Source organism: Malaclemys terrapin, chromosome 1, assembly GCF_027887155.1.
Source record: "Malaclemys terrapin pileata isolate rMalTer1 chromosome 1, rMalTer1.hap1, whole genome shotgun sequence".
Taxonomy (NCBI): Eukaryota; Metazoa; Chordata; order Testudines; family Emydidae; genus Malaclemys; species Malaclemys terrapin.
The window spans coordinates 224,948,183-224,975,818 of NC_071505.1; the positions used below are offsets into that span (position 1 = coordinate 224,948,183).

The 27,636-nt window shown below is 38.8% G+C and overlaps 1 protein-coding gene across 3 annotated transcripts in view; it reads left to right on the top strand.

The window, feature by feature from the left end:
* The window catches only part of NLGN4X (neuroligin 4 X-linked), a 268,032-nt gene that overhangs the window by 82,244 nt on the left and 158,152 nt on the right, over positions 1-27,636 (top strand). The window lies entirely within an intron of this gene.

Sequence of the window (27,636 nt, forward strand, 5' to 3'; positions counted from 1 at the left end):
CCCCATTGAAGACAAGGCTTCTTTTGATCAAACACCAACTGACTAATGCTTATTCAATATTACAGGATAATGAAAAATTGCAAGAGAACGATAATTAATATTCTGCTGAAAGCCAATTGTTTCATCCACTGCAGTTACTTACTGATGAATAACTGTACAGATTTCCCCCAGATATGCAAATTCTTTTCTCTATATGTGGGAGTTTGATTTGCATAATCGTGGTATTGTTTTTTCTCAGTAAGCGTACTCTGAACATGCAAAGCTTGGTACTCTGGCTACCATAATCTCTCTGCTCTGATTGGCTTCTGTACTTAGAATTTTCCAAGCTGTTTGCAAGCAATAAATATATCGCCTTAGTTTCCCACTCCCTTCAGCTGAAGCAAAATACTAAAAAATGCATAAGATATTGGGGTGGGGGAATTAGTGAAAAGCAAAAACAGTTGAGTTACTGAAAAGGAAAATGTCTGAAAAGAAAAGGGAGGCGTCTGCAGGGAGGTGAACATTTTTTTCTTATTTCCCTCCTTCCTCCAAACCCCTCTCCTTATTCCTAGATGTCCAGATGGGTCTTGGTCTTCAGAATAACTCTCATGTGTTTGTTTATTTTGTGGGTTTGATCCTGCAGCTTTTAATTAGTCAATAGGACAACTCTGTAAGTCACGGCTGTAAGACAAGGCCTTATTTGTTCCTATTGGAAGACTCCCCCAGTCCTTCTATCCCAGTGTCATTTTAAAGCACAATGTAGGCAAATATATTATTGCAGTTATTCTGGTGAGAGGAATTTTGCTCATGTGAAGGAACCAGGAGGTCAGAAGGGGGAAAAATGGAGGAAAGATTAGAATTGCGAAAACAAAGGTCAACAGTGGGCTTGCTTTTTTTTGTTAAGTCACTTTACCTTTCAGCAGTCTGGCACATCATATTATTGAATTCTTCTCTTTAAAAATGTGAATATTTAATTCAAATGTATATATAATAAATAATAATAAAATTGAGCATGTCCGCTATATCATAATCAAACCCTGGACTTATAAACTACTCAGCCTCTGATCTTGCAAGGTTTTTAACCAAGTATATTGTTGTTACCTCATGAAGTGGAAGAACCCCCAAATGTCATTGTGTACCAGTTTATCAACTGTTAGTTTTTATGCCCATTTAATTCTGTGGAAAAAAATGGCATTTATACAAAGATTGGGACTAGACTCCAGAGCAAAGAAGGATGGCTATTAGGATCCAAATCTCCCCTACCCTCCAAAAAATGCCACCATATGGGGACAGTGGGTAGGCAGCTTCAGATACATTTTTGTTGCTATCTGTGAGTTGTATGTGAGCTTATTCATGTGCATGATGACAGGTATTTTCAGTAGGCTTGTGAGGAAAGTCACACATTCCAAAATGAATAAATGCATTTTAAAAAAATCTTTATACCATTTATCTTAATTATCACTAGTTAAATCTAACTCAATGTTTTTCACTTAGTAAATATGCAACTGACTGCTCATAAACATGATTAAAGTGAACTGACCTATCTTCTAAGCTAGCCTGTCGCCAAATCATACTAAAGGTAAATTGCTTTAAGTTGTAGTCCATAGAATCTGATTAAACACATTACACTTCATTATATGAATCTTAGCTGCCAGAAAAAAAGCTATGTTGTTATGGAGACAGACCATGAAATTAGTTTTTGAAGTAGAGGTCTGAAAATGAATGACTGAGTTAAATTCACATTTTCAATCCTTTCTCAAGTACAGATTTCTTTACAAGTTTCCCTGAGACTGTTTTGTGTATGTGTGAAAAGATGGACAGACTCATCTAAACTCAGTTAATGCTCTGAGACCGAAACATATCTGAATCATTTTGTGTCTCTGTTTTTGACAAATTTCAATGAAAAGAAACTGCTGTGCTTCTATAATGCATCAGCTGTGGTCACGTGTGATGTTGCTTCTCCTTCAAATCCAATACTAGTAGCTAATCAAAATGCAGCTCAGTTTTGCAACTTGGCTACATAGCATGTGCTGTCATTTAGTTCTTGTGTAGATTGATTTAACAAACCTAGCAATCTCTACTCTGATTATACATTTGGAATGAAGAATTGCAAAGCTTAAGTGGCTGGGTTGTGTTTTGCTCTCACCTACATTAATGTAAATCAGGACTAACCCCACTGAATTCAGTGGAATTACACCAATGTAAATGAATGTGAGTGAGAACAGAATCAGGCCCATGAACCGGGCAGATATTATTATTAATTAATAATAAATTAATTTGAATAACTGTTGCTAAAATGTTTGAGACTCAATGAATCAAAATGTATAAAATCTATAGAAGTTAAAAGGTAGGCAGTGTAGCTAGATAAATAATTTAAAAAGCTCAACTACAATGTATTTGTTTTTAACTACAGTGTTTAATTTAAATCTTGCCAAAGAGAATGAATGTACAATTTATTACTGAACACAGGATACTGTTTTTTAATGTTTCTGAAAATAGTAGGCAGAAGTGCAATGGAAAATCCTCTCTACATTGAAATTGTCTTTCTAGAAACATTTCAAACAGTTTAATTCTTAAAGATGAATTTTTATTTCCCTTCTCCCACAACCAAAAAGAATACACTTTTTCCTTAGGAGAAGAGTAGCCTGTAGGAATCAAATCAAAGAGAAATATCTAGCAGGCTGTTTCTGAAATCTGTCCATGCAGGCATTTTGTGTGTGTGTGGAGGCTCTGTGTTGTGTAGTGACTCATTCATAACAATAAATTAGAGAATGCAAGAGTTGGGGAAATTCTCTTGGATTTTGTTGCCCATCATTTGAAGTAAAAGCAAAGAGAGGAAGAGTATAATTACAGTTCTGTATCTTCATGATGGATCTGAACGCTAACAGTGTGGTGATTTTAACAATATTGATGGATGCTAGTTGTAAACATAGATGTCAGTAGTAAAATGCTCTTCTTTGTAATAGTGGTTTGAATGTCAAATCTACTTATGATATTTAAAATGATTCAATTCAAAATATAGCTATATATTTTGCATTAAAAGTTAACTTTTTATCTCAAATTGCTACCTAGGCAGCAGCTGTAAGTATCTCACTTCAGCTTCTGAATATACAAAAACACATGTATAATATAAACATGGACATATTTGGCTCTTCTCTGATTGCTAGAACCTGTAATTTTCCGCAAGAATACATGAATGACAGTTTGAGGAGGTCAGCTAGGGAAATGATATTGAGGACAGTCTGTCTATTATAACTTCAGTCTGAATATGGGTTTAGCTACAGTGGGAGTGCTAGATTGTAGAGGACACAGACTGTTAATCGGCTGTGCTTAATCCCTAGCCTTTATCATGTGAATCTGTGCATGCTGTAAAGGGGATTGCAGCCTGCTATCGTAACTACTGAAACAAACAAAACAAAACCAACCAACAAGTTTGGTTTCTTGCAAGTGAGCCATAAAAACTGCATTATATCATTGCCAGATAAAAACAGTATTTAAGCAACATCAACAAATCTTTCATTTTGGTTTAATACTGCTTTCTTCAGACCAAAAAAGGGGGGAGAAAAGTCACATTTTTCTTCTGTGTATGGTCAAAAATACCAGCATACACTCAAAATTATTTGTTGTATGGTGAACAAAGTGAGTTTTCAAAATGTGTTAAACTACTAAACAGCTAAATGTTTGTCAGGGATTAATTTTAAAAGTACTTAACATCTTTCAGGTGTGAGAATCATAGAATCAAAAAATTTAGGTCTGGAAGGGGCTTCAAGAAGTCATCAAGTCCAGCCCCCTGCATTGAGGCAGCACTAAGTAAACCTAAACTATCCCTGACAGATATTTGTCTAACCTATTCTTAAAAACCTCCGATGATGGGGATTCCACAGCCCCCCTATTGGAGCACCCCCTTGTGGCTGGCTTGGGGGATCAGCTCCGCTCAGTCATCTCATGGCCCCTCTTGCTCTTTAGGAGTTGCAGTTTCCTCTTCATGGCTTGGCTTTGCGGCCAGGTCACTACACAGTGTTCCCCTTCTGAGGTAACAATTTCTTGCCGGACTAGCTATGAGGATGCCATTCCAGGCAGTCTTCTTCCTTATTCCAGACTGTTCCACTTACCCAGTGTCTGATAGGAGGGCTTGGGCCCACCTGCTACTTTGGGTCCCAGCCCAGGGATCCTACAATCAGCAGCCAAGGTCTGCACTGTCTCAACTCTTACTGCTGTTTTTCTGGGCTTTTTCCTATTCCGCCTTCTGCAGGCTTTTTTCATCACCACATCTCTGGGTAAACCCATCCCTCCAGTTCAGCATTCCAGGGCTTTTGCTCCCCCCTGGGTTTCTACCTTCTTACCTCACTAAGACCAGAGAGTGACTACAGACCTCCACACTACAACACTTTCTGCTTTCACTTCCTGGGTTTATACAAGCCCTCATCTGGTCCTGCCCACATGGGTTTCATCTTCAATTAGTGTTTGTCAGTGAAGCCTAAGTCTCCTCCCAGGTGCAGCCTAATGGTTAATTAGCCCTTCTAAGCCACTTTAACATCTTCAGGGGTGGTGTGGGGTGAACAGTGCATCACACAAGCCTATTCCAGAGCTAAACTATCCTTATGGTTAGAACAATATTCCTAATATCTAACCTAAATTGTCCTTGCTGCAGAGTAAGCTCATTACTTATTTTGTCCTATCTTCAGTGGACATGGAGAACAATGGATCACCATCCTCTTTATAAAAGCCCTTGATATATTCAGGTCCTCTCAGTCTTCTTTTCTCAAGGCTAAAAATGCCCAGTTTTTTTTTTAAACTTTCCTCATAGGTGAGACGGTCTAAACCTTTTATCATTTTGGCTGAACTCCTCTGGACTCGCTCCACTTTGTCCACATCTTTCCTAAAATTTGGCATCCAGAATTGGACACAGTAATCTGTCTGTGACCTCATCAGTGCCAAGTAGAGTGGGACAGTTAGCTCCCATGTCTTACATATGACACTCCTGTAAATAGACCCCAGAATATTAGCCTTTTTTGCAACTGTATCATATTGTTAATTCATAATCAATTTATGATCTACTATAAACTCCAGATCCTTTACAGCAGCACTACCACTTAGAAAGTTATTCCCAATTTTGTAGTTGCACATTTGATATTTCCTTCCTAAGTGAAGTACATTGCACTTGCATTTATTGAATTTCATCTTGTTGGATACAGACTAATTCTCCAATTTACCATGGTTGTTTTGAATTCTATCCTCCAAAGTGCTTGCAACCCCTCCCAGCTTGGTGTCATCTGAAAATTTTATGAGTATACTCTCTACTCCATTATCCAAGTAATTAATGAAAATATTGAATAGTATCTGACCCTGCAGAACCCCACTAGATATGCCCTCCAGATTTGACCACAAACCGTTGATAACTACTCTCAGTTCAGCTAAATTGGTTTGAAGGCTCTTGAAACATTTAGGGCACAGTAAATAGATACAAAGCCCCAGAAAACAGCAAGAGGCCATGACACTTTGCAGTGGTGAATGAGTGAGGTCAGAATTTCTTCATCAGTGAAAGGGAATGGAGGATAACCTGTAAGCATAGTAAAATATTTTACTGCAGAGTATTAAGAAAAAAATCTTAAAATATAACAAGAGTATCAATAGTAGCCCTTGGTTGAGGCAACAGAGTTCAGTCTAGTAGAAAGGTGAGAGTCTGAAGGCTAAAGATTAAACAAAAAAATAAGTTATGGCAGATCTTTGTGTGCGTACAATTAGCAGTGCATTGTGGTTACTTTAAACATTCTTTTGGCACACATGTACTGTTTAACTCTTATGTAGTCTATGACCAAATCTGATTTTCCATTGATAGGCTGCTGGGATTTTGTGTGTGAGTGTGTGTGTTTGTATCATGATTCTTGTTCTGGTGATCCAGTCAAAAATTAGCTTACAGTGACTTCTTTACCTGGTATAATGTAGACCAGCACATGACTAAAATTGCTTATTTTGCGCATAATGCTAATTTTTGGCTGAAGCCACAGGCTCGGAATGGCTTAGGTAAACCAGATGCACAAATGGTGTGAATTAAAGTCAGAGGACATATGCCAGTTTACACTAGCTGAGGATCTTCCCTTATAGTTAAAACGAATATTAGTAACATGTATTGAATTAACCTTGGATTACTCAAACTTGAAAAATAGTGACACAGATGTAAGTATATAATACTAAAGTCTCTTACATGACTCTTTTTCAGGGTCTGGGAGCACTGGAACATAAATACTTTTTCAAGGATAGTAACCCTAGTTTTCTACAGTGCTATGGAATAACACCTTTAATACCTATGGTACTTTGTGTTTTGGTAATGTGCACATGCAAATCTGAGATCAGAATTACAGACCTTTATTTGAGCTGTGAAGTTGAAGTATCAGTAGGTGACTATAGCAGCCTTTCTTCTTCGAAATTAAGCCTTAATACAAACACTCTTCGCCCATACATAGTTTCATGTTTGAATAGCTACATATTTGTCATTTGTCAAGTATTCTCACTATCATATTTAGCACTCTTTTATTTATTCACCACTTTTAGATTTAAACAGATATCAAAATGATGCTAATTCATTGTTTAGGTGTGTGTGTGTAATATATATATATATAATTGCATAGCCTTAGGAAATTCAGAATCAATTTTCCTGTCTCTTTGTATTTGTTTACCATTGCATGACTTCAGAAGGTATTCACTTTTGTGCCTTCTTACACATGTGCACTGATTTTATAATTTGTATAGGAATCATAACTTAGAATTTCCATATTTTTAATTAAAATCTTTACCTTAATGTTTTATTAGTGTGTTTTTAATAGTTACATTTTAAAAGAACTGAAGTATAAAGAATATATATATATAATTGGTTATATATGTATCAGGCAATATAAGATTAGCATGGCCTTTCATAAAAAAAAACTACAAAATATAGCATGGATTATAATACATAGAATAGTAGGTCTAAAATTAAGTCACAGATTCTATTAATGGCTTGTCTGTTTGCTAACCTCTTACCCATTCTAACTCCCTTCAGTTCTGGGTTTGCCTTGGAAAAAATAATTCAGGTTTATAATTCTCTTCTGTCTCAAGTAGCTTGTCAGCTCACATTATACATCAATAACACACAAAATTAAAGACAATACAACATATCCTGTGGTAAAGTACTTATACAGCTTTCCAATATGAGAAGGATTAATAACAGATAACAATTACAATACAAAGTGATAACACAGGATTTATAACATATAATCCCTATTAAACACACTCAGTGGCAGCAACCTTAATGGAGGGGTTAAAAATCTGTTTCCATTGTAAAAGGTAAATGATAAAATGAGTCCCCTGAAGTCACTCTCCCCCCCCCCCCCAATTAGGGTCCAATAAATCACTTGCTCCTAATCCAGAAACACTGCAGCATCTGTGAAAAAGAAGAAGGCATATGGCTGACTTCCACAGTGAACCCTTAGCCTAGCAGGATAAAGCCATGTGTAATCCAGGCCCTTATTTTTCATTCTTGCTTTTAACAGTCAGAAATACCTTCTGACACCAAAAAACAGGACTGTAACCTAGATAAAATAAAATTCTTAAATCCTTAGAGCTGAACTCAGCTTTAGCTGCTGATTTCTAAATACTGTTCTTCAGTCTAAGAGTTGCCATTCCCCAGGCATTTTTTAGGATTGTGGGCAAATGGCCATTTCAGGAATGTAACATGCAAGGAAGCTTTGTAGAGAGGGTACAAAATAATTCATTCCTAGCACCATTATAATCGATTATAGGGTGACAATGGGAAGTCTTGAGTTCTCTTTGGCAGCAGCTCAAATTGAGACCCCGAATCTGACATTAGCTAATCTGCGCAGACTTTCCATTGTATTTTCACTATCACTACCTCTGCTGAAAAGGAGGAGCGGGGGGAGGAAATCCCTAATACACTATGGATATCTAAGTGTGGTATTGTTGCTACATGATCCTCTCAGAAGTAGAAGCCATGCCACTTGGCTGAGGATGCAAGAGAAATACAGGTCTAGGTCACTGGCCAAACCTGCAGACTGGTTGTAGCTCATCTGATCATAGACAGCCCCAACTGTTTAATTCACAGTGAATGATACTGAATGCAGGTTAAGTTGAACAAGTGGTATTTTATTAAACCCTGTGAACTGTTCCACCCATTCCTAGGTTTCCTGGTATCCTATCAATAACTGCCCCTCCAGGGACTATGGGCACTCTGACTACAGTTTCAATGATCATGATACATCTTCTCTAATTTACAAACATTTTAATAGAAATATTAAAATCTGATAATAGATGCCCAGACCCCCACATACCATGTCCCCTTGTCCAGAAGCTGTTATCACACTGCCAAGTTGGAGTCTTGTCTTCATCACAGACTCATCTCGTTACATAATTTCTGAGGTAGTTTGGTCTCCTCAACACACTAGGATTCACCTGTCTCTGTTTCCTTGTCACTTGTCTCCAAGTCTAGCAAACTATCTTTCTGTGGAATCTCCTCCCTCCCTGTAAGGTTGACCTTCAGATAGTTCTGTCTCTCCATTTTGTGATGATCTCTGTATTTCTGTAAGCTCTCTCTTGGTGTTGTGTCTCCTAGTTCAAAAGTGCCTCCTGCTCCTTCACATTACTTGTCCCTCTTGCTTAGTCACCTCATATAACTTGATGCCACTGCATTCCTCATGACTCCCTTAGACCACTACTTCTGGCGTCTCTTCTAATGGTTGGATCCTCACAGGAGTGCATGCCTCCAGGGCCAGTAGGTCCTTGACTGACCTGTTGTACTCTAATGTCTGCTTTCTCTGATTGTTGGCCATCTCCTCTTGGCAACGTCTCTATCCTTTTGGCTGCAACAGGTCTCCCCTGATTGCTAGCATGGCTTTGGTCCTTCATCCTCTGTCTTGTTTTGACACTCCTATGATGGAGTGTTCTGGGTGCTAAAAATGGTAACAGAGACTGAACAAGAAGAAACAGCCTTGTGTGATAGTCTCTTAGCTGTTTTCACAGCAGATTTCACCTTACCATTACTCCGTGAGTATGCTGGGGAAGAGGTATGTTGGTCAAACTCCCATTTGCATGTTAAGTCCTTGAATTTTTACCAAGGCAAAAAAAAAAATTGTGTCTGTTGTCAGTGAATAGTGTCCAAAATGCTATATCTTGCAAAGTGGCCCTTCAGTTTGCCAGTCACTGGCTTGCTACTGTTATCAGGTAGAGCATCAACCTCCCAAAAATGTAAATAATATTTCACTGTAATCAAGTCTAATTGACATTGAAGATAAATATGTTTGCTCCCATGATTTCCAATGGTTTGTGGGCAGCTTATGTGGTAACAGAATCTCTTTCTGATGGCTATTATCCCATGATTGGCAGATGTCACGCCCTTCTAGCAAAGAGCAAAGTCGTGTATTCATTCCTGGCTTAGACACACTCTTGAGTCCATCCAAGGCAGCTGTCAATGCCCAGGTGTGAGGCATTTATTTTTTGCATGGTGTCATTACCTAATGAGGTGGGGACAACAGCTCTCTGCTCAAAATATGATACACTCAGTTCATCTTTAATTTGAAAATATGGTTCTTCTCCTACCAGTACTTGTCTTTTGTCGTCTCACCGCCCTGCTAGTATTGCTCTCCTGGTTGCTTGTAGTTGGATGTCATTTTGTGTAGCCTCTTTGATTTCCATCAGCTTTGCTGTTGAAATTGGGATACTAAATTCATTAACACTACAGTATGTCCTGATCCCCTTCCCCCAGCTCACTGATGGTGGGTATATATGCCCTGTTCAGGGTGTCAGCTAATACCAGTAATTGTCCTAAATAATATCTGATCTCTACCTGGTAGCACTGGAGGATCATCAATATGGGCTGCAATCTCTTTGGAGCATTAAGAAGGGGGTTGATTGAATTACTGGATGGTCATAGATGTACTGATGGACTCCTCTCCAAATACTAGAGCCAGAAGCTCTTTTGTTTGTTTGTTTGTCTCTGACAGAGCTCTGCTGGCATAAGTGACTAGGTGCTTCTGAAAAAGAGCTGAACCCAGTCATATCTCCAGTGCATCACACTGGAATGTCAGCGGCTCTCCTGGCTTGTAGTATTCAGGAAAGAGGCATCCATTGTAATTTGTTTCAGTTGGTCAAATGCTTGCCATTGAGGACCTGTCCACTCCTACTCAACATCCTGCTTTGTGAGCTGATGTATGGGTTCTGCTGCTACAGGCAAACATGGAAGAACTGGGACAAGAATTGTATCATTTCTAAGAAGTGCTATACCCCTTTCACATCCATGGGAGCTGGCACTTCTCTGACTGCCTAGATGTTGTTGGGATCTGCTTTCAGTCCCTCTGTTGGGCACACATGTCCAATCCATTTCACATCATGCTGTTTGAGATGCATTTTTTCAGGGCTGAGTTTTATGGTTTTATATAAAATCTTGTAAGTTTTCTTTCATGGTCTCATTCAGCTTATGTATTATTGCTTCCTCCACCTAAAATGGTGATATAATCTGCAATTAATTTCACCCCATGTAGTCCTTCTGATGCTTGGAAGAGTCTTCTCTGGAACACTTCTGGTGCTGGGCTTATGCTCATTGGCATACACCCCAAACTCTAGTGATCAAATGGTGTTGCAAAAAATGTCAGGATGCTGGATTCTTTATCCAGGCTTATGTGTAAAACCCATTCCTCATATCATGGACCATAAAGATTCTGGCTTTGGAAAGTTCTGGCAAGATGTCATCGATTGTGTTCAGTGGATCATGACATCGTTTTAATGTCTGTTTCAGTGTCTTTTTGGGTCAATGTGGATGCGTAATTTCCCTAAGGGCTTCTGTACCATCACCATGCTGTTTACCCAGGCTATACTGGTCTCTACAAATGCTATGGCACCCTGATTTGCAGACTTAAGAGCTCCTTGCATAGTGAATTAAGTAATGCCAGTGGAATATTTCTTTGTGGTAAGCATACAGGCACCAGTGTGCTACTTTGAGTCACAGGTTTCCTTTGAGGCACCCGATGCATTTGAAAACATCCTCATATGCTTTTAAAATGGTCTCCACTTTCCAGGGGAATTCCTTTGACAGAAAGGATAATTTACTGCAGTATCTTTGAGATCTGATACTGTATCAAGTTTATGCATTATTGCCACCGGCATTGTATGCAACCTCTCCAAAGGGGAGATGCGGCACATATTCCAACCCTATGTAGTATCTTTGGGGTCCATTGTTTTAAATGAATGGTTTATGTATGATTGTCTTCGAAAGCATGGAGGAGGGAAACCACAGCTCCTCCTACTAAAAATAGTGGATGGTAGTTAAGACAAATCAGTCAAATTGTAACCAATCTTCCCTCCTCCCCCAAGAAATATCACCTCCTGGGGAGGCTCACATATACTAGTTCAAACTGGATTCTCCAGAGACCAACATACCAAGAAAGGACTTTGGGATAAATAGCCTGAGTTTATACTGACTCAAAGCCTTCTTTTTGATCCAAAAAATGAATAGGAGTTTCCCTCCAAGGTGTGTCAAGGGTCAATACTTGAAGAAGGGTTGGAAGGACTTGACCTACTAGGGTCCTATAAAACTGATGGTTGACTTCTGGTAAGCGTATTAGCATGTGCGTAGGGTTTTTATTATTTTAATATTTTTTTTTCTGTAATGGTTTCACCTTAAGAATAAATGTGATTGATTAGAAATAGCCGTGTGGTAACTTGTAACTGTGGGCAATTATGCCATTCATAGCTACTGGAGAGGAAGCAAAGCCCATACACTGGCCTGTTTGGGCATTCTGGCTTTCTGGAAATATCACAGAGTAGCTTAGGCAACTGTGCAGCTTGGAAAAAACCCAGTTGGAGGAGAGAGATGCAGGTCTCTCCCCAAGAGAGGTGATGGCTGAGGAGGCGGGAGTTGGTGCTCAGGGTAAAGCACAAGTGGCGAATACAGATGCAGTTGCCCTGAATTATGACACTCTGCCTTTTGCTTCTTGCACTGCAGCTATAACATTCTGACTCTGATAAGATCCTGGCTTGTATCACTATATTCCCCCAAAGCGTTCTTAAGGTTCTTACCGTCCACCACCACAAATGTCAGTTGGCACTTTTTTGTGTTGTTGTAGCCATGTTGGTCCCAGGATGTTAGAGAGACAAGATGCGTGAAGTAATATTTTTTATTGGGCCAACTTCTCTTAGTCAGAGAGACAAGCTTTTGAGCTTACACAGAGCTCTTTTTTAGGTCTGGAAAACACTCTGAGTACATTTCCCAGACCAGAAGAAGAGCTCTGTGCAAGCTCAAAAGCTTTCCTCTTTCACCAACAGAAGTTGGTCTAATAAAAGATATTACCTGACCCACCTTGTTTCTCTGATACTTTTCAGGTTAGTTCAAGTCACATTCTCTATGGGCTGCATTATGCACTCATTTACATTACAAAGAACAGGTACAGTCTAAGGACTTGTCTACCCAAATAGTTAGATCACAGCAAGATAATGTGTGACTCAACCCCACACTAGCCTGCTGATGCACATGAATAGTTCATTAGAGCAGTGTCTCTCAACCTTTCCAGGCTACTGTACCTCTTTCAGGAGTTTGATTTATCTTGAGTACCCCCAAGTTTCACCTCACTTAAAAACTACTTGTTTACAAAATCAGATATAAAACACAACAGAGTCACAACACATTATTACTGAAAAATTGCTTACTTTCTCATTTTTACCATATAATTATAAAATAAATCAATTGGAATATAAATATTGTACTTATATTTCAGTGTATAGTATATAAAGCAGTATAAGCAAGTCATTGTCTGTATGAAATTTTAGTTTGTACTGACTTCACTAGTACTTTTTATGTAGCCTGTTGTAAAACTAGGCAAATATCTAGTCAAGTTGATGTACCCCCTGGAAGTACATATACCCCTGATTGAAACCACAACCTTCGAGTACTTTGAGCTCATCCTGTTTCAACGTTCAGATTAAGTTTGAACATGTGGAATTTTATTGAAGTCTCTGGACTGCTCTATCCATGTGGCTTTGTTACTTTCAGCCTAACTCCCTGTATTTCCAGTTTCCCTGGTGCCCCATCAATAACAGTTCCTGCAGGAACATGGGTTCTCTGACTCCAGTTCCACTGATTATGATTAGTGCTGAAGGTTTGTCGCAGTGGGAAAAAATGTCCTTGATAGGATGATTTTCCCTTTTGTCTGTGACTTTTTTCTGTGTCCCTGACTCACTGTACTGTGGCAGCTCCTGTCCCAAGGGCCTGGGGCTAGCTGTTCTGAGCATTGTGGCCTGTCACACAGGGTTGCAGCATTAATGGGCAGGGGGGAGTTGAGGTGGGGCAGGCCAAACTTCAGTACAGGTGGTGCAACCTGACATGCCAGGTCACAACCTTCCATCATGGGGCAGGGAGGGGAACCTGAGCAGTGGTGTGGCCTGGTGTGTCAGGTCACAATGCCTGGAGTGGGGCACCATGAGACACAGGAGCCACAGGAGCTGCCACTCCAGAGTGAGTGCAGGATAGGGTCACCTTGCTGCTCCCCACCTCCAGCATCCCCTTGAGACCAGGTTGGGATTAGGGTTGTAGTGCCGGGGTGGAGGATGCTGCTGTGAGTTGATGGTGCCCCTTTGGTGGGATGAGGAGCGGGGGGACGTCTATCCAAAATCAGGGAGCAATCATGGTACATATAATAATCTTTGACTTTTACTAAATTTACAACTCCTACTCCAGTGTTAATCTCTCATGCTTTTTGTCATCTAGTTTTCCTCTGTGTCCAAAGGAGGATGTACCTTCCCTTTTCTCAGTTCATCTGTGCCCTGCCCCCCCATCAATACAGCTAGTCCCAAACTAGGGGGAACTGACCCCATAGTTTTTCAAGGGAGACTTTCACAGACTTGGGGACAACAAACAGTATGACATGTGAGTGCTGATGTCATCTCTGCTTAGTTCCACCCAATATACACCAAGTTTGACTGTCCTTTGCCTACATAAGTGCAGTGGTCTATCAGACTTTATGAATCTGTATTGCTAATTAAACTCAATCTTCCATAGATCTCTCTACTTCCCATCCCCCTATTTTTTTCTTCAGCATCTTGGAAATCTTGAACCAAAGCTTTCATATTCTTTTATTAATTGCAACAATTGTAGCTTGAATCACAACTGACATCTGTTAAAAAAGGGTGAGTGAATCTTACTTACTAAGAGCTGTAAATCAAACATCATGTGATAAATCAAATTCACACGACATCTGTGACATGATCAAAGGGAAATCTCTCTTCCTCTTTGCTAATTGGGAGCTTGGGAATTAAACACTTTTTGTAACCTTGAGATCTGTTAAACTGTGAGATAATCTCCCAAATGAAACAAAAGAAGCTCCATTACTTGGGTCATTTCAAAGTAGATTGAACAAAGAATTAAAAATACACTGTCAGAAACAATTCTGCAGAGGTAAGTGGTGTGTGAACCATATAAGCTCATATACTTTTCATGTATTTCTGAAATAAGTGAAAAATTTAAAACAAGATGAGGACACACATCTTTTCCTCTTCCTCCTCTTCAAAGAAATCCAGATGAAGAAGCCACCAATTATATTAAAATAAAACCAAGCACTAAAACAGGACTAAATGCTACTGAACAGCTTGATCCATGCTATCCCATTTTACTTGCGCTCCTTTTCGAGATGAAAGAGTACCATTAATATGGGTGTTTTCATATTCTCCTACATTGCACATTACTTGAATTAGATTTAATAGTCAAAAAGTGACATATCACTGATGAAATAACACTCTAATTTTGTGGTTTTAATACAGTAGATATCCAAATAAAAGAGTAAGGAAAGAGCATTAGATTTACAATATGGCATTTGTTTCTATATCAGTATCGTGCATGGAAATACAGATGGATTTGCATTCTTAGCGTGTGCGTGTTTTTCATGTACAATTAACATCTACCAGTATGTTGCTCTCTGTGCTCAAAAAGACAGACAACTGAATGGAAATAATTATTACAAAGCCAATGAAATGAACTGATGCTAACAGCCATTTTGCTCTGATGTGTTAAAAATCCATGATCTAAATAATAGCAAAAGGAAACTTTGTCTTATAAATGAGCTCGCTGCAGGCCAATATATAGCCAAGAAAAAATATATTTGCAATGCTCCTTACAATACAAAGATGTGGGTTTTGTGATAAATTGCTTTTGTTATGTCTCATTCAAAAATGTTCTTTGTTGCTGGTTTGCTTTAAAGTGGTTTTTTAATTGACAAAATATGACATACTTAAAAGAGAATACACTCCCTTATCTGTCCAGTGGCTACAGGATTAGTTATTTTTTATATTTACATGCAATGCTGGTTGGAAATCATGAGTAGCTATCAGTAGGACTTAGTAAATGTACAGCAGTGGAAATTAAAAGCACCTCAAAATAGCCCATAAGTAAAAGATTTCAGTAACTTTTGCAACTCACACTTCTTTAAGGATGGTCTTAAGCAGATACATTTTCACCTTATTTTAAAATATATATATATATAATTTGATGAAGCGAATTTGAATTTTAAATCTGTTTTAGAAAAAATCTCTTGCTTAAGAATTTTAAGTAATCATGGATTCTGTATATACAACATGCCACAATAATTGTACTTTACTAATAACGTGCCATACAGCAAACAGAGGGAGCACAAGGTACCTAGCAAAATGCATTTTCCTACCTGTTTTGACATCATGGATGACATCACAATTTGGAATGGAAATAAGGTGTACATTTTTGACAGTGAGAGTATTTAACCACTGGAACAATTTCATAGAGTCTCAGGCCAGAAGGGACTATTATAATCATCTCGTCTGATCTCCTGTATTGCACAACCTGTACAAATTCTCCCAAAATAATTTATAGAGTATATCTTTTTAAAATTTGAGAATGATGGAGAATCACTTTGTAAATTGTTCCAAAAGTAATTACTGTAATTACTCTCACTGTTAAAAACTTTCCCCGTATTTCCAGACTGAATTTGTCCAGCTTTAACTTCCAGACCTTAGATTGTTATACATTTTTTTCTACTAGATTGAAGAGTTAAATATTTATTCCCTATGTCGTTACTTACAGACTGTAATCAAGCCACCCCTTCTCTTTGTTTAGAGAAATGGATGAAGCTCTAAATCTATCACTGTAAGGCATGTTTTCTAATCCTTTAATCATTCTTGTGGCTCTTCTCTGAACCTTTACCAATTTATCAATATCCTTCTTGAATTGTGGGCATCAGAACTGGACACACAATTTCAGAAATGGCCACATCAGAGCCAAATAAAGAGGTAAACTCCCTCTGCTCTTACTCAAGATTCCCCTGTTTATGCATCCCAGGATCACATCAGTTCTTTGGCCACAGCATCACTTTGGTAGCTCATATTCAGCTGATTATCCACCATGACCCCTAAATCGTTTTCAGAATCACTGCTTCCCAGGATAGAGTTCACCACCCAGTAAGTATGGTCTACCTTCTTTGATGCTAGATGTATACATTTACATTTAGCCATGTTAAAACACATATTATTTGCTAATACCCAGTTTGCCAATCAATCCAGATTGTTCTGCATTAGAGACCTGTCCTCTTCATTATTTACCACTCCCAAAATATTTTTGTCATCTGCAACCTTATAAGTGATGGTTTTATGTTCTCATGTAGGCCAGTGATTAAAAAACATTAAATAGCATGGGTCCAAGAACCAATCACTATTGGATCATTCTAGAAACACACCTGATCTATAATGATTCCCGTTTACAACTACATTTTGAGAGCTATCAGTTAGCTAGTTTTTAATCCATTTAATGTGTGCCATGTTAATTTTGTATTGTTTTAATTTTTAATCAAAATGTTGTATGGTACCAAGTCAAATGCTGTACACATGTCTCAGTATATTTAATCAACACTATTACATTATCAATCAAACTTGTAATCTCATCATGGCATGACATTAGCTTTCTTCCAGTCTTTTGGAACTTCCCCAGTGTTCCAAGACTTACTAAAATCAACATTAATGGTCCAGATACCTCTTCAATCAGCTACTTTAAAACTCTTTGATGCAAGTTATTCGGACCTGCTGATTTAAAGATGTCAATGGAATGGCCCAACTGGGTTTTGACACCGAACCTGCTTAGGTACTTTTGAAATCACCCCAGATGTCTATCTGTATCTTTTGGACACCAAAATACCTTTGAAAATCTGTCCTTTACTACTTAATCTCTGTTCAATTATTTTACTAATAAGTAATGTTAAATATATCAGGTACCTTCCAGAATTGCTCCATTTTACCTTATATGAAGATCACTACCATATTTGTTTATTCCCAGGATTTTTGTATTCTTTTCATTCTGTTACATTTTGAAAAGAATGTGGTTTGATATTAGCTAATTCCCTTGAAGGATTTGCTGATTCATATTCAGTTTTTCTCATGTTCTGTTACCTGCTTTTTTTATCAACAGGAATAATAATATGGTCACCATTGCTTCCTAGTTGTCCATATCAGTTTTCCTTATGAAAGGAAACAAAGTTTAACTTGAAAATTTAAAACAGTTCAGTATCTCAGCCATCTCTGATTTATTAAATTATTTCCCTCTTCATCTATTAATGGGTCTCCTTCATATTGTGTTTCTCCTTTTTACAATATATTTAGTGGAAGCTTTTTTTATTCCACTTAGCCTTTTTGGTTAGCAGTAACTCTTTTTTTTTTTTTTTTTTTTTTTCTGCCTTTTTATTTTCCTTGTAAACCTTAGGTGACACTGTATATTCTTGTTCATTTACCTCCCGATTTTGCCACATTCTATGTAGATTTCTTTACTCTTCTTTGTACTGCCACAGTGAAGCAATGTTGAATATTTCTTGTTCCTTGATTTTCTTTTTTAGCAAGGTTTACAATTCAAAGGAATTGTAGTCTATTGGGCCTTAATTGTGGTTTATTTTAAGGAGCCCCAACCTTCTTTCACTCTTGCTGATTTCAGTGCTTTCTCCCACTTCCCCATGCTTACTTGGGTTTCTTTATTTCCTCAAAATTAGTTTTCTTTAAATTGTATGCAACATGAACTACTGCTGTCTTTTGTAAAGCCATTCCTTACTAAAATGAGCTGCAGTTAGTATCAAATGTTTAGTTAATTTCTTCCTATGATTAAAAACTAAAGTCAGAATGACTTCTCTAATTTCTGTTCCTGAAGTTTTCCTCTAAGAACATGTTGAACTGGGCTATTCCAAGAACTGTTGTTACATTTTTTATCAGTCTCTTCTCTGTAAACAAACACAAACAAACACACTTCCCTACAAATAAAAGTTGTCAATAGATTTTAAAGGCTCAAAAAGTGGATGTGACTTTGTTTTATTCTGAAACAATGGTATTCACACCACTATTTGGCATATACACAAGGCAACTTCTGTCTTCATTGTTATTTATAGTCCCCACAGGTTATAACTTTATCAGAATGGAAATTAAACAGGCAGGAATAGAGAGGAAAAATGGTCTTGTGATTAAGGTACTAGACTGGAGCTGAGGAGATCTGGGTACAATCCTTGGCACTACCACAGACTTCCTGTGTGAGCTTCAACAAATCACTTAATCTCTCTGTGGTTCAGTTACCCATCTGTACCATGGGGAGAATAATAATTCTTTTCTCTCTTGGTCTGCTTATAAACTCTTGGTGGTAGGAAATGTCTCTGACTAAGCACATGTAAAGTAGGACCTCTAGGTACTACAAATAAAAATAATAGGCTCTAAAATGAAGAACTGCTCAGCAATTCACCCCGAGTTACCCTCCGTGCCTCATAATAACTACAAGATTCTTCACACCTCTTTTCATTTAGGTTCACCATCTCTCTATAGGCTGCCTCCTCTCCGTCTCTCTAGCCCATTCACAGTCAGCAATTCACATATCTTTGTTGTTAGATGTCTGTGACCTCTAAATGAAGATCCTGCAGGTCCAGAGGGCAATGAATTTAGGAGTCATTGTACCATGAAGAAATTAAAGCATTCAGAAGTAAGGTTTAAAACTAAGGCATCTAAAAGATGATTTGACTGATTTACTGACAGAAGAGGTAAACCCTGCTAACAAAATTAAATTGAATCCTTTACTGTCTGTGTTCACAAAATGTGGCCAGAGACAAGAAGGCAGACATACATTTCTTTCAAGAGGAAGAAGACATAGGAAAAGAAAGCAGGACCATGCCAGAACAGAATTTCAGGACATTCAGATATTGACAGCTGGGTAAAGCTCTATGGCTGAGTGAGACAGAAAAAATGCCAACAGGACATTTTAAAACATGTACAAGATCAAAGAAATTATTGATGTATGCAAAAGAAGCAGTCTTTAATCTGTGCTGAATAGTTAACAGTTTCATGCCCCCAAAGAGTTTACTGACTGAGGGCATGATTGAAAACAATGTATATAATAATGTACAGTACACAGAGAAACAGAGGGTCCTGTGGCACCTTTAAGACTAACAGAAGTATTGGGAGCATAAGCTTTCGTGGGTAAGAACCTCACTTCTTCAGATGCAAGATGTCTTGCATCTGAAGAAGTGAGGTTCTTACCCACGAAAGCTTATGCTCCCAATACTTCTGTTAGTCTTAAAGGTGCCACAGGATCCTCTGTTGCTTTTTACAGATTCAGACTAACACGGCTACCCCTCTGATACAGTACACAGAGTGAGGTTTTTAGCAGAAACTACAGTGTTAGAATAGGACTGCTAATTCAAAGAAACATATTTGGGATGCTCTTAAGCTTCCACCTATTTTCAGTTATCCTATGATGGTAAATGTCCTTAGTAGCACAGTAATAAAGCCATAAGTTTTAGAAATGACATCATTTCTGAGAACTATAAGAAGTAACTGGTATGGCAGATTTGCCAGAAGGCTATAACCAAGAAATGTGTTATCAAATTGAAATAAGATTTTTCAGAATATGGTGTACATAAAATGCGAGGTGGATATAAGGAAAAAAAAACTAATTAATAAGTTGTACTGTAGGCAACTCCAAAATGGGAATGTTTGGAGTTCTGCAGGGCTTTAATAAACCTATCCTAAACTATGAGGATATCTTATCTGCCAGTCAAACTTGTTCAGCCCCTTTAGGTGATAGAAAAAAACAAGATAGCAATGTTCAGAAGTTTAAGACTTCAAGAAATCCTACATTGAGAGGTACACCTAAAAATCAACTAGTTAAGCACATTTCTGTTTCCAATATAATTTTAATGTAATTAAGGTTGGGGAGGAGTTGCAGTTTGCTAAAATATCACTTGCTTATAACCATCTGGAAAAGTAGTCAAATCAAATGCCTTCTACAAGACTGCAGCTAAACCGTTGTGATCTTTATTGAGTGTTTAAGTTTTATTACACAATCATAAAGTCTTACGATGTCTGTAGGGTAGTTGTGAGGCAAAATAATGATAATATAAAGTGTAAACTTATCCATGATTATATTTACACCTGAGTTTTTGGTAGTGTTGTACTAACCACTCAAAAGTTTTCTGTTAATTAAAAACAAAACACCTTACACAGAGATTACAAAGAGATAATCACGCAGAATCCAAGAATGATGCATTCTGTATGGCTGACTCAACTGTCACACAATATCCATTTTATTTTGTACCTCTGCAAAGATAGTGCATACTCTGAATTCTCGCTGTGAAGTCATAATATATAAGCAAGCTTGTCACCAGGAGGGGAGTAAGATGTCCTTTTACTTTCTGACATTTGCACCCTGTACCAGTTTGAAACTCAGACGAAGAAGCAGGCTCCACAAAACTGCTAGTTCCCTCTCCCCCTACTTTACACAGATGATCTGGGAGGGTGAAGTACTGGACTCCACTCCACACCCCGTGTGTTGGCTGGCATATCTACGTTTGTATGCTGTGGTGGATATAAATTCAGTGTGGTTTTCCTCCTTCCTCAGCAGATTAAGATTCTGTGACTCATTGTGACAATGGGGGAGCAAATCTGCTTTACAGGCTATTCCTGAGGCAGTGCAAAGACACACTACCCTTTGACTCACGGCAGATTGAAAAGTGGCACTTTGGTTCCATCTATACAGTGGAAACATGTTCATCTATTGCAAAAGCTGTTACCCTGGGGTCCAGCTGGCTTAGGCTACTCGTTTTGGGATATATACATTCACACCTTTGTTTCTACATGAAGCATTTACTAGTGGTCTGTGTGGAATGATTTGGTTTGTTTTTACTATAGCAATCACTGCATAAAAATCCTTTAAAATCTTTATTATATGCACATGGAAATAAACATTTGAATTGCTTTTCCCTTTACAACTTAAAAAGTTATACTCTAGTTTAACAATTTTTCTTCTTCCCTCTCCATTTAGTTGTTTAGTCTCTTAAAAGGAAATATTTTGCTTGGTAGTCTCTCGCATGGTATCAGAGGCTCTTTCTGTGAGAAAAGAGAATCTTGCTTTATTTCTGCCCATGTTTTCTTCTGATCTCTCTTGGTCCCTTTGTATGTGTGTCTGTTTTTATTTGTAAGCATTCATCACAGGTGTTCATAACTCTTTGAAGTTTAAAAGCATTTTATAGAATTTCATTACCTTGCTCTTTGTCTAGCAGGGCTTCTACAGTCATTCTTTGTATTGCTCATGATTCTCTTTCTTCTGGAACCTCTTTAGTTGTCAGTGGTTTATTTTTCAGGTTATAATGATTAGTGTCAGATTCAGTACTAGTTCCCTTAATACCTCTATAGAACCTGGATCAGCTGATTTGTATATCTTCCATTTACCAATAGTCATTTATGAATAACTATTTTTTCACAGTAGTCCTGCCTAAGTGTCCAGACTTCTTTCCTCTCTTAAAGACAGACTCAGAAAAAGAGTTCAGTATCTCAGCTATTTCTGAGTCATCATTCATTTAATCCTCCTTCTGAATTATTAACAGTTTGGCTTTCATTATAATACTGTTACTACTCTTCTGACACATTCCTTAGTCTCTTTAAGTCCATTGGCCTGCATTGATCCAGTCTGCGTTTTTTTCTTTCAAGTCTTTATTCTTCAGCACGAGGAGTCGTGTTTGGTTGCTTCCTCCATTTCTTATTTCTTGTACAGATTTTTGAGCAGTACTTTATGAAGCCACATTGGGCAGTTTTGCTTACTTGCATTCTTGTTTTCTGGAGGAATTGTAATCTATATTGTGATGTTGTGTTTTTAGAATTCCATACTCATGCCTTAATGACTAGGGGCCTGTTTCAAAATATCCACTAAGTCAATACAGAGGGCTTGGCTACCCTTGCGAGTTACAGTGCAATAAAGGAGCCCTGGGTGCACTAGCTCACTACCCATCCACACTGGCAAGGCACGTAGAGCGTTCTGATTCCACGGCTACAGCGCTGCTGGTACTCCACCTTGGTGAGCGGAATAACGTTTGCTATGCCCCCGCTGGAGCACCGCGGTGCCAGTGTGAACGAGGTGTTGCATTACTGTGCTCTGATTGACCTCTGGAAACGTCCCATAATCCCTTAAATCAAGTGGTGACTCTTGTCATTGTTTTGAACTCGCTGTAGGAATGTGGATATGCCCTTTCAAAGCTCTGTTTCTGACAGCTGGCTGCTTATCTGCTCTGGGACAAAGGAATTCTGCTTGCTTTGAGTGAGTGAGAGAGAGGTGGGGGGAGGGAGGTCTGCTGCTGTCTGAATTTACAAGACAGCATGCTGACATGCTCTCAGCCCCCCAAAAACCCACTCTCTCTCCCTCCACATACACACAACACACTCCCTGTCACACTCCACCCCACCCACCCCCGCATTTGAAAAGCATGTTGCAGCCACTTGCATGCTGGGATAGCTATCACAATGCACTGCTCTTTGTGGCGTTGCAAGAGCTGCTAATGTGGCCACACCAGTGCACTTCCAGCTGTGAGTGTAAACACTCAGTAGTGTTTTCCCTGCTGTGGTCTCTGAAGGCTGGTTTAACTACCAGTGCTCTACAACTGCAAGTGTAGCCATGCCCAAAGACTTTTGACTCTAGTAGTTTTTCGATCAGGCTTGTCTACATCATAAAATTGCACTGGTATAATTTAGTGTGAATTTAAATGTACATAGGTGAACCAATGTAAAAAGTGGTGTGAACATTCTTATTTTGTTAAGAGTGGCTTATTTCAATTTAGTTTAAAGTGATTAGGAACAGATTTAAGTAAACTGCAATAAGCCACTCCTTTACTGAAATGAGAGCACCCACACACCTTTTTGCACTGGTTTAATTATATCAGTTACAAGACCTATTACAGTTATAGAGCTGTGACTTTCTTGTGTAGACAAGCCCTACATTTCTTAATTCTCCCCAAGTATGCTTTCCTGAAATCTAATACTTCCGCACAGCTTCACTATGTTTAACCCATTCCTTATTGCCACAGACACGCAGGAAGAAAAACAAGATACAAGTGATGTAGTTTAATTAGGCTGCAACTTTGTTAACTCATCTGGGAAATACCCGGAAATAAGTTATACTGTGCAGGACCACTTTTCCCTTAACCATTTCCAGCTCTTTTGGGATGGCTGCTGTCAGACGTCCCCACTTCAACCCTGCTCCCAATCTGTTGCAGCTCCTAACATCTGGTACAGCAGGGAGACAACCTCTTTTCCCAAATCCTCCCCTTGTATACAGGCTAAGGGAGACTGGGAAAGGGGGCTGTCTCCCCACTGTTTCAGATATTAAAAGCTACAACTCCTCTTTCCCCAGCTTTCTTGGGGGATGCCTTCCCCCCCAAGCCCACTTTTAACTCTGTTTCATCTGGGAACTGGACACCCTGTGGCAAAAGTGGGGACACCTACCGTAAGGAGGCACTAGCAATCAGCTTGGCTGCCTTTTCCCCCTACCCCAACTCGTGTTCCCAGATAGTTATCAGTCCACTGCCTAACATTGACTATCTTCCCTAAATAATCCAGGTACCCAATATTTTTTTTTCTGATAGATAATTACCAGTCATCCCCATTCATATACAAATGTAACCATCTCCCAATTTATGTACCTTGTGGTTTTGTCAACCCATGGAGGTCAGGTTGTCCCCCTGCATACCTTCTGTTGCAGGATTTCAGACTAGTGTATAATCCCCATTGAGAAAAGGTCCTGAATCGTCCCCAAATCCCTTTTTCCCTAATGATAAAGTCAACCCCTTTACAAAATCCCAGATCATTTTCATTCAGGTTAACAATAATCATGTCTGGTGACTGCTCCCTAGCTGCCAACAAGTTTGAGGGGTCAGAACACGCCCCTCCTTCCATGTCCACTCAGGAGTGCCTCACCACCAAGGCCCAGCTGTGAACCTTCAGGTGAACTAGCTACCCACCTGTGGGCCTTGAGCACAATACTGTGTCTGCAGTGGCACATACAAGCTCTCCTGACTCATTTGCTTGCTCCTGAGATGGATAGATAATAAAATTATCCATTCAGATGGTTGATTCCCAACTGGAATTGAATTGAATGCAATGTCCAATTACCTTCGTTTCCTGACCCTACAATCCTAGTTGGTCTATGTGTGTCTCTGTCCCAGTCCTGAATGAGTTCACAAGCAGGGGAGTATAGCTCACTCAATATGTAAATACTTTTGTTGCTTATTGGCTTTCTTATGGTACTTATCACAATAGTATCCTGGCACTTTGTGAACAATGCATTTAGCCTCACAATACAGCTGAGAGGTAGGGGTAAGAAATATTATTTTTATTTAGACATAGTGACCACCTTTTCACCTCTGCTCTCGTATTTATATCCATCTATATTGACATTTCACTTATAAAAACCATCTCACCAAAGGTTATCATCATCATTATTTAGTATCATTATTTGGTCGTGGTACATGTAGGTACCAATGACATAGGGAAAGATAGGAGAGAGGTCCTGGAGGCCAAATTTAGACTGCTAGGTAAGAGATTGAAGTCCAGGACCTCCATGGTAGCATTCGCTGAGATGCTCCCAGTTCCATGCACAGGGCCAGTTAGACAGGCAGAACTGCAGAGTCTCAATGAGTGGATGAGATGATAGTGTAGGGAGAAGGCGTTTAGATTTATTAGGAACTGGGGAAACCTTTGGGAAAGGGGGAGCCTATACAGGAAGGATGGGCTCCACCTAAACCAACATGGAACCAGAATGCCTGCACTTAACATTAAAAAGGTTGTAGAGCAGTTTTTAAACTAAGGGCTGGGGGAAAGCCGACAGGTGCGGAGGAGCACGGTTTAGACATCCCTTAGGGCAGGATCCATTAATAGAGAATCTCTATGTCCTAGTGAGGACGAGAGGGTGGAAAATGATAAAATACAGGCAAGGTCTGATCAGAAACATTCAAATAAAAAAGAGTCCTATTCAATTACATCGTGTAATGGCAGACAGCTAAAAGGAGACAAGTTTTTAAAGTGCTTAAATACTAATGCTAGAAGTCTTAATAATAAAATGGGTGAACTAGAGTACCTCGTATTAAATGAGGATATTGATATAATAGGCATCACAGAAACTTGGTGGAATGAGGATAATCAATGGGATACAATAATACCAGGGTACAAAATATATCAGAAGGACAGATCAGGTCGTGCTGGTGGGAGAGTGGCATCATATGTGAAAGCGTAGAATCAAATGAAGTAAAAATTGTTAATGCATCAAACTGTACCATAGAATCTCTATGGATAGGAATTCCATGTTCTAATAAGAATATAGCAGTAGGGATATATTACTGACCATCTGACCAGGATGGTGATAGTGACCCTGAAATGCTCAGGGAGATTAGAGAGGCTATTAAAATAAAATAAAGAAAAACCTCAATAGTAATAATGGGGGATTTCAAATATCCCAATATTGACTGGGTACATGTCACCTCAGGACGGGATGCAGAGATAAAGTTTCTTGACACATTAAATGACTGCTTCTTTGAGTAGCTGGTCCTGGAACACACCAGAGGAGAGGCAATTCTTGACTTAGTCCTAAATGGAGCACAGGATCTGGTCCAAGAGATTACTATAGTTGGACCGCTTGGTAATAGTGACCATAATATAATTAAATTTAATATCCCTATGGCAGGAAAAACACCACAGCGGCCCAACACTGTAGCCCAAGACTCAAAAAGTGATAGCTTTTTTTTTTTAAAGTACAGGAAGCCCTCTAAACAACCAGTGGGGACACTGGACAATCGGGGTGCTAAAAGAGCACTCAAGGACAATAAAGCCATTGTGGAGAAACTAAATGGATTCTTTGCATTGGTCTTCACGGCTGGGGATGTGAGGGAGATTCCCAAATCTGAGCCATGCTTTTTAGGTGACAGATCTGAGGAACTGTCCCAAATTGAGGTATCATTAGAGAAGGTTTTGGAACAAGTTGATAAATTAAACAGCAATAAATTAAACAGCACCAGCACCAGATGGTATTCACCCAAGAGTTCTGAAGGTACTCAAATGTAAAATTGCAGAACTACTAACTGTAGTCTGTAACCTATCATTTAAATCAGCTTATGTACCAGATGACTGGAGGATAGCTAATGTGATGCCAATTTTTAAAAAGGGCTCTAGAGGTGATCCTGGCAATTACAGGCCTGTAAGCCTGACTTCTGTACTGGACAAACGGGTTGAAACTATAGTAAAGAACATAATTGTCAGACACATAGATGAACATAATTTGTTGGGGAAGAGTCAGTATGGTTTTTATAAAGGGAAATCATGTCTCACCAATCTACTAGAATTCTTTGAGGGGGTCAACAAGCATGTGGAAAAGGGGGATTCAGTAGATATAGTGTACTTAGATTTTCAGAAAGCCTTTGACAAGGTCCTTCATCAAAGATTCTTACGCAAAGTAAGCTGTCACGGGATAAGAGGGAAGGTGCTCTCATGGATTGGTAACCGGTTAAAAGATAGGAAACAAAGAGTAGGAATAAATGGTCAGTTTTCAGAATGGAGAGAGGTAAATAATGGTGTCCCCCAGGGGTCTGTTCTGGGACCATATTCATAAATGATCTGGAAAAAGGGGTAAACAGTGAGGTGGCAAAATTTGCAGATGATACAAAATTACTAAAGATAGTTAAGACCCAGGCAGACTGTGAATAACTACAAAAGGATCTCTCAAAACTGGGTGACTGGGAAACAAAATGGCAGATGAAATTTAATGTTAATAAATGCAAAGTAATGCACATTGGAAAGCATAATCCCAACTATACATATAAAATGATGGGATCTAAATTAGCTGTTACCACTCAAGAACGAGTGTAGATAGTTCTCTGAAAACTTCCACTCAATGTGCAGCGGCAGTCAAAAAAGCAAACAGAATACTGGGAATAATTAAGAAAGGGATAGATAATAGGACAGAAAATATCATGTTGCCGCTATATAAATCCATGGTGCACCCACACCTTGAATACTGTGTGCAGATGTGGTCACCCCATCTCAAAAAAGCTATATTGGAATTGGAAAAGGTTCAGAAAAGGGCAACAAAAATGATTAGGGGTATGGAATGGCTTCCGCATGAGGAGAGATTAATAAGCCTGAGATTAATTTCAGCTTGGAAAAGAGATGGCTAAGGGAAGATATGATTGAGGTCTATAAAATCATGACTGGTGTAGAGAAAGTAGATAAGGAAGTGTTGCTTCTCATAACACAAGAACTAGGGGTCATCAAATGACATTAAAAGGCAGCAGGTTTAAAACAAATAAAAGGAAGTATTTCTTCACA